Genomic DNA, 5,000 nt, shown 5'->3' on the forward strand with positions numbered 1-5,000 from the left:
CAAGACTAATGTGGCAACGCCATGCCATCGGCGAACGCTTACAGAAAGGATGCATTTCTGGAAAAAAATTATATGAATAAATAATTAAATAATTAATTAAATAAAGAATTAAATGCTTACAGCACCTGGTATTAGAGGTCTACACGGGTCCAAAAATTCCTACCCGAACCCGATCAGACCCGTAAATGTGCTACACTGAACCGACCCGGACCCGTCTGTTGTTTTGAAAGCTGGACCCGGAACCGACCCGGACCCTTATATTATTTAAAAGCTGGACCCGGATCCGACGAAGACCCTTCTATTATTTAAAATCTGGACTCAAAAACGTCCGGGAAGACACAGAATCGACCGGCAAATATTCTTTAGCTAAATGTTATTAATAAGTCAATAAACAAGTAGCGAAAACTAAACTTTTTGTCTTACCCATAACGTTAGAAGTTAGTCTTCTCCCTCCTTGTACCTGACTGTGTGTGATGCACAATCCTTATTTCCAAGAAAGTTCCATCCATGTTATTCCTCTCTTGACGATTGAAATGTTTAATGCTTATTCCAGCTTTAAAAGTCCACTTTGTTGTGTATTGGGTCAACTTGCTTAATAATGTTTGCCCATTTGGATTATAATAACGATTGCTCATTCAGTGTCATAGCTGCTTTCGTTAGCTTTACTTTGCTATCATCTCTGTGCTCTTTGAGCAGAGTCGCGAAAACTTTAGATATAACAGCAAGACGGTCAATTTATAATATTATTATAAAAATTATAGAAGTCACGTCAGTGCAAAATGCGCGGTACGGCGGAATAGGTCCCGCCTTCTAAATAAAATAGCCAATTGTCAAAGGTAAAGTCATTGCGTCTCACTGCAGAAGCTCCTGACTGGTAGCCAGAGAAACATTACAAGAGCGCATGCGCGTTAGCTGCCTGGTTAGAGCAACCAAATATAAACTTTTTAACGCAACTTAAGCGTCATAGAAAAAATGTATGCGACAGTTCATCTAAGTTTTTGTTGCTTTAGAAATATTTTATTTAAATGTGAGTGTGTGTTCTCCGAGTCCGATCGACCTCGGGTATTACCACAATGTTAAACAGACCCGGACCCGAAGTAATAGATTGAGACCCGACCCGGACCCGGCTGATCATTTAAAATATAGACCCGAACCCGTACGGGTCCCGGGTCGGGTCCCGGGTCTTCGGGTCTCGGGTCTTCCGTGTAGACCTCTACCTGGTATTCCCAGGCGGTCTCCCATCCAAGTACTAACCAGGCCCGACCCTGCTTGGCTTCCGAGATCAGACGAGAGCGGGCGTGCTCAGGGTGGTGTGGCCGTAAGCGAGCGCTGACTCGATTCGAGAGCCACTTCAAGACTAATGTGGCAACGCCATGCCATCGGCGAACGCTTACAGAAAGGATGCATTTCTGGAAAAAAATTATATGAATAAATAATTAAATAATTAATTAAATGCTTACAGCACCTGGTATTCCCAGGAGGTCTCCCATCCAAGTACTAAACAGGCCCGACCCTGCTTGGCTTCCGAGATCAGACGAGAGCGGGCGTGCTCAGGGTGGTGTGGCCGTAAGCGAGCGCTGACTCGATTCGAGAGCCACTTCAAGACTAATGTGGCAACGCCATGCCATCGGCGAACGCTTACAGAAAGGATGCATTTCTGGAAAAAAATTATATGAATAAATAATTAAATAATTAATTAAATAAAGAATTAAATGCTTACAGCACCTGGTATTCCCAGGCGGTCTCCCATCCAAGTACTAACCAGGCCCGACCCTGCTTGGCTTCCGAGATCAGACGAGAGCGGGCGTGCTCAGGGTGGTGTGGCCGTAAGCGAGCGCTGACTCGATTCGAGAGCCACTTCAAGACTAATGTGGCAACGCCATGCCATCGGCGAACGCTTACAGAAAGGATGCATTTCTGGAAAAAAATTATATGAATAAATAATTAAATAATTAATTAAATGCTTACAGCACCTGGTATTCCCAGGCGGTCTCCCATCCAAGTACTAAACAGGCCCGACCCTGCTTGGCTTCCGAGATCAGACGAGAGCGGGCGTGCTCAGGGTGGTGTGGCCGTAAGCGAGCGCTGACTCGATTCGAGAGCCACTTCAAGACTAATGTGGCAACGCCATGCCATCGGCGAACGCTTACAGAAAGGATGCATTTCTGGAAAAAAATTATATGAATAAATAATTAAATAATTAATTAAATAAATAATTAAATGCTTACAGCACCTGGAATTCCCAGGCGGTCTCCCATCCAAGTACTAACCAGGCCCGACCCTGCTTGGCTTCCGAGATCAGACGAGAGCGGGCGTGCTCAGGGTGGTGTGGCCGTAAGCGAGCGCTGACTCGATTCGAGAGCCACTTCAAGACTAATGTGGCAACGCCATGCCATCGGCGAACGCTTACAGAAAGGATGCATTTCTGGAAAAAAATTATTTGAATAAATAATTAAATAATTAATTAAATAAAGAATTAAATGCTTACAGCACCTGGTATTCCCAGGCGGTCTCCCATCCAAGTACTAACCAGGCCCGACCCTGCTTGGCTTCCGAGATCAGACGAGAGCGGGCGTGCTCAGGGTGGTGTGGCCGTAAGCGAGCGCTGACTCGATTCGAGAGCCACTTCAAGACTAATGTGGCAACGCCATGCCATCGGCGAACGCTTACAGAAAGGATGCATTTCTGGAAAAAAATTATATGAATAAATAAATAAATAAAGAATTAAATGCTTACAGCACCTGGTATTCCCAGGCGGTCTCCCATCCAAGTACTAACCAGGCCCGACCCTGCTTGGCTTCCGAGATCAGACGAGAGCGGGCGTGCTCAGGGTGGTGTGGCCGTAAGCGAGCGCTGACTCGATTCGAGAGCCACTTCAAGACTAATGTGGCAACGCCATGCCATCGGCGAACGCTTACAGAAAGGATGCATTTCTGGAAAAAAATTATATGAATAAATAATTAAATAATTAATTAAATAAAGAATTTAATGCTTACAGCACCTGGTATTCCCAGGCGGTCTCCCATCCAAGTACTAACCAGGCCCGACCCTGCTTGGCTTCCGAGATCAGACGAGAGCGGGCGTGCTCAGGGTGGTGTGGCCGTAAGCGAGCGCTGACTCGATTCGAGAGCCACTTCAAGACTAATGTGGCAACGCCATGCCATCGGCGAACGCTTACAGAAAGGATGCATTTCTGGAAAAAAATTATATGAATAAATAATTAAATAATTAATTAAATAAAGAATTAAATGCTTACAGCACCTGGTATTCCCAGGCGGTCTCCCATCCAAGTACTAACCAGGCCCGACCCTGCTTGGCTTCCGAGATCAGACGAGAGCGGGCGTGCTCAGGGTGGTGTGGCCGTAAGCGAGCGCTGACTCGATTCGAGAGCCACTTCAAGACTAATGTGGCAACGCCATGCCATCGGCGAACGCTTACAGAAAGGATGCATTTCTGGAAAAAAATTATATGAATAAATAATTAAATAATTAATTAAATAAAGAATTAAATGCTTACAGCACCTGGTATTCCCAGGCGGTCTCCCATCCAAGTACTAACCAGGCCCGACCCTGCTTGGCTTCCGAGATCAGACGAGAGCGGGCGTGCTCAGGGTGGTGTGGCCGTAAGCGAGCGCTGACTCGATTCGAGAGCCACTTCAAGACTAATGTGGCAACGCCATGCCATCAGCGAACGCTTACAGAAAGGATGCATTTCTGGAAAAAAATTATATGAATAAATAATTAATTAAATGCTTACAGCACCTGGTATTCCCAGGCGGTCTCCCATCCAAGTACTAAACAGGCCCGACCCTGCTTGGCTTCCGAGATCAGACGAGAGCGGGCGTGCTCAGGGTGGTGTGGCCGTAAGCGAGCGCTGACTCGATTCGAGAGCCACTTCAAGACTAATGTGGCAACGCCATGCCATCGGCGAACGCTTACAGAAAGGATGCATTTCTGGAAAAAAATTATATGAATAAATAATTAAATAATTAATTAAATAAAGAATTAAACGCTTACAGCACCTGGTATTCCCAGGCGGTCTCCCATCCAAGTACTAAACAGGCCCGACCCTGCTTGGCTTCCGAGATCAGACGAGAGCGGGCGTGCTCAGGGTGGTGTGGCCGTAAGCGAGCGCTGACTCGATTCGAGAGCCACTTCAAGACTAATGTGGCAACGCCATGCCATCGGCGAACGCTTACAGAAAGGATGCATTTCTGGAAAAAAATTATATGAATAAATAATTAAATAATTAATTAAATAAAGAATTAAATGCTTACAGCACCTGGTATTAGAGGTCTACACGGGTCCAAAAATTCCTACCCGAACCCGATCAGACCCGTAAATGTGCTACACTGAACCGACCCGGACCCGTCTGTTGTTTTGAAAGCTGGACCCGGAACCGACCCGGACCCGTCTATTATTTAAAAGCTGGACCCGGATCCGACGCGGACCCGTCTATTATTTAAAATCTGGACCCGAACCCGTCCGGGAAGACACAGACCCGACCGGCAAATATTCTTTAGCTAAATGTTATTAATAAGTCAATAAACAAGTAGCGAAAACTAAACTTTTTGTCTTACCCATAACGTTAGAAGTTAGTCTTCTCCCTCCTTGTACCTGACTGTGTGTGATGCACAATCCTTATTTCCAAGAAAGTTCCATCCATGTTATTCCTCTCTTGACGATTGAAATGTTTAATGCTTATTCCAGCTTTAAAAGTCCACTTTGTTGTGTATTGGGTCAACTTGCTTAATAATGTTTGCCCATTTGGATTATAATAACGATTGCTCATTCAGTGTCATAGCTGCTTTCGTTAGCTTTACTTTGCTATCATCTCTGTGCTCTTTGAGCAGAGTCGCGAAAACTTTAGATATAACAGCAAGACGGTCAATTTATAATATTATTATAAAAATTATAGAAGTCACGTCAGTGCAAAATGCGCGGTACGGCGGAATAGGTCCCGCCTTCTAAATAAAATAGCCAATTGTCAAAGGTAAAGTC

The 5,000-nt window shown here is 45.1% G+C and overlaps 11 non-coding genes and 1 pseudogene across 11 annotated transcripts; all 12 read right to left on the reverse strand.

Annotated features, from left to right (window-relative positions):
• Positions 1-1,204: 1,204 nt before the first annotated feature.
• LOC141354386 (5S ribosomal RNA) lies at positions 1,205-1,324 on the reverse strand (annotated as a pseudogene).
• A 129-nt stretch (positions 1,325-1,453) lies between these two features.
• Positions 1,454-1,572, reverse strand: LOC141357384 (5S ribosomal RNA). The gene has a single exon (XR_012363871.1). It is a non-coding gene; the product is annotated as a 5S ribosomal RNA (ribosomal RNA).
• Positions 1,573-1,713: 141 nt separating this feature from the next.
• Positions 1,714-1,832, reverse strand: LOC141355813 (5S ribosomal RNA). Its single transcript, XR_012362251.1, has one exon. It is a non-coding gene; the product is annotated as a 5S ribosomal RNA (ribosomal RNA).
• A 129-nt stretch (positions 1,833-1,961) lies between these two features.
• LOC141357629 (5S ribosomal RNA) lies at positions 1,962-2,080 on the reverse strand. The gene has a single exon (XR_012364116.1). It is a non-coding gene; the product is annotated as a 5S ribosomal RNA (ribosomal RNA).
• Positions 2,081-2,221: 141 nt separating this feature from the next.
• On the reverse strand, positions 2,222-2,340 carry LOC141356986 (5S ribosomal RNA). Its single transcript, XR_012363458.1, has one exon. It is a non-coding gene; the product is annotated as a 5S ribosomal RNA (ribosomal RNA).
• A 141-nt stretch (positions 2,341-2,481) lies between these two features.
• On the reverse strand, positions 2,482-2,600 carry LOC141355814 (5S ribosomal RNA). The gene has a single exon (XR_012362252.1). It is a non-coding gene; the product is annotated as a 5S ribosomal RNA (ribosomal RNA).
• A 129-nt stretch (positions 2,601-2,729) lies between these two features.
• Positions 2,730-2,848, reverse strand: LOC141355816 (5S ribosomal RNA). The gene has a single exon (XR_012362254.1). It is a non-coding gene; the product is annotated as a 5S ribosomal RNA (ribosomal RNA).
• A 141-nt stretch (positions 2,849-2,989) lies between these two features.
• Positions 2,990-3,108, reverse strand: LOC141355817 (5S ribosomal RNA). The gene has a single exon (XR_012362255.1). It is a non-coding gene; the product is annotated as a 5S ribosomal RNA (ribosomal RNA).
• A 141-nt stretch (positions 3,109-3,249) lies between these two features.
• On the reverse strand, positions 3,250-3,368 carry LOC141355818 (5S ribosomal RNA). The gene has a single exon (XR_012362256.1). It is a non-coding gene; the product is annotated as a 5S ribosomal RNA (ribosomal RNA).
• Positions 3,369-3,509: 141 nt separating this feature from the next.
• On the reverse strand, positions 3,510-3,628 carry LOC141355819 (5S ribosomal RNA). Its single transcript, XR_012362257.1, has one exon. It is a non-coding gene; the product is annotated as a 5S ribosomal RNA (ribosomal RNA).
• Positions 3,629-3,749: 121 nt separating this feature from the next.
• On the reverse strand, positions 3,750-3,868 carry LOC141357630 (5S ribosomal RNA). The gene has a single exon (XR_012364117.1). It is a non-coding gene; the product is annotated as a 5S ribosomal RNA (ribosomal RNA).
• A 141-nt stretch (positions 3,869-4,009) lies between these two features.
• On the reverse strand, positions 4,010-4,128 carry LOC141358018 (5S ribosomal RNA). The gene has a single exon (XR_012364507.1). It is a non-coding gene; the product is annotated as a 5S ribosomal RNA (ribosomal RNA).
• Positions 4,129-5,000: the final 872 nt, after the last annotated feature.

This window comes from Misgurnus anguillicaudatus, chromosome 21, assembly GCF_027580225.2.
Source record: "Misgurnus anguillicaudatus chromosome 21, ASM2758022v2, whole genome shotgun sequence".
In the NCBI taxonomy this organism is placed as follows: Eukaryota; Metazoa; Chordata; class Actinopteri; order Cypriniformes; family Cobitidae; genus Misgurnus; species Misgurnus anguillicaudatus.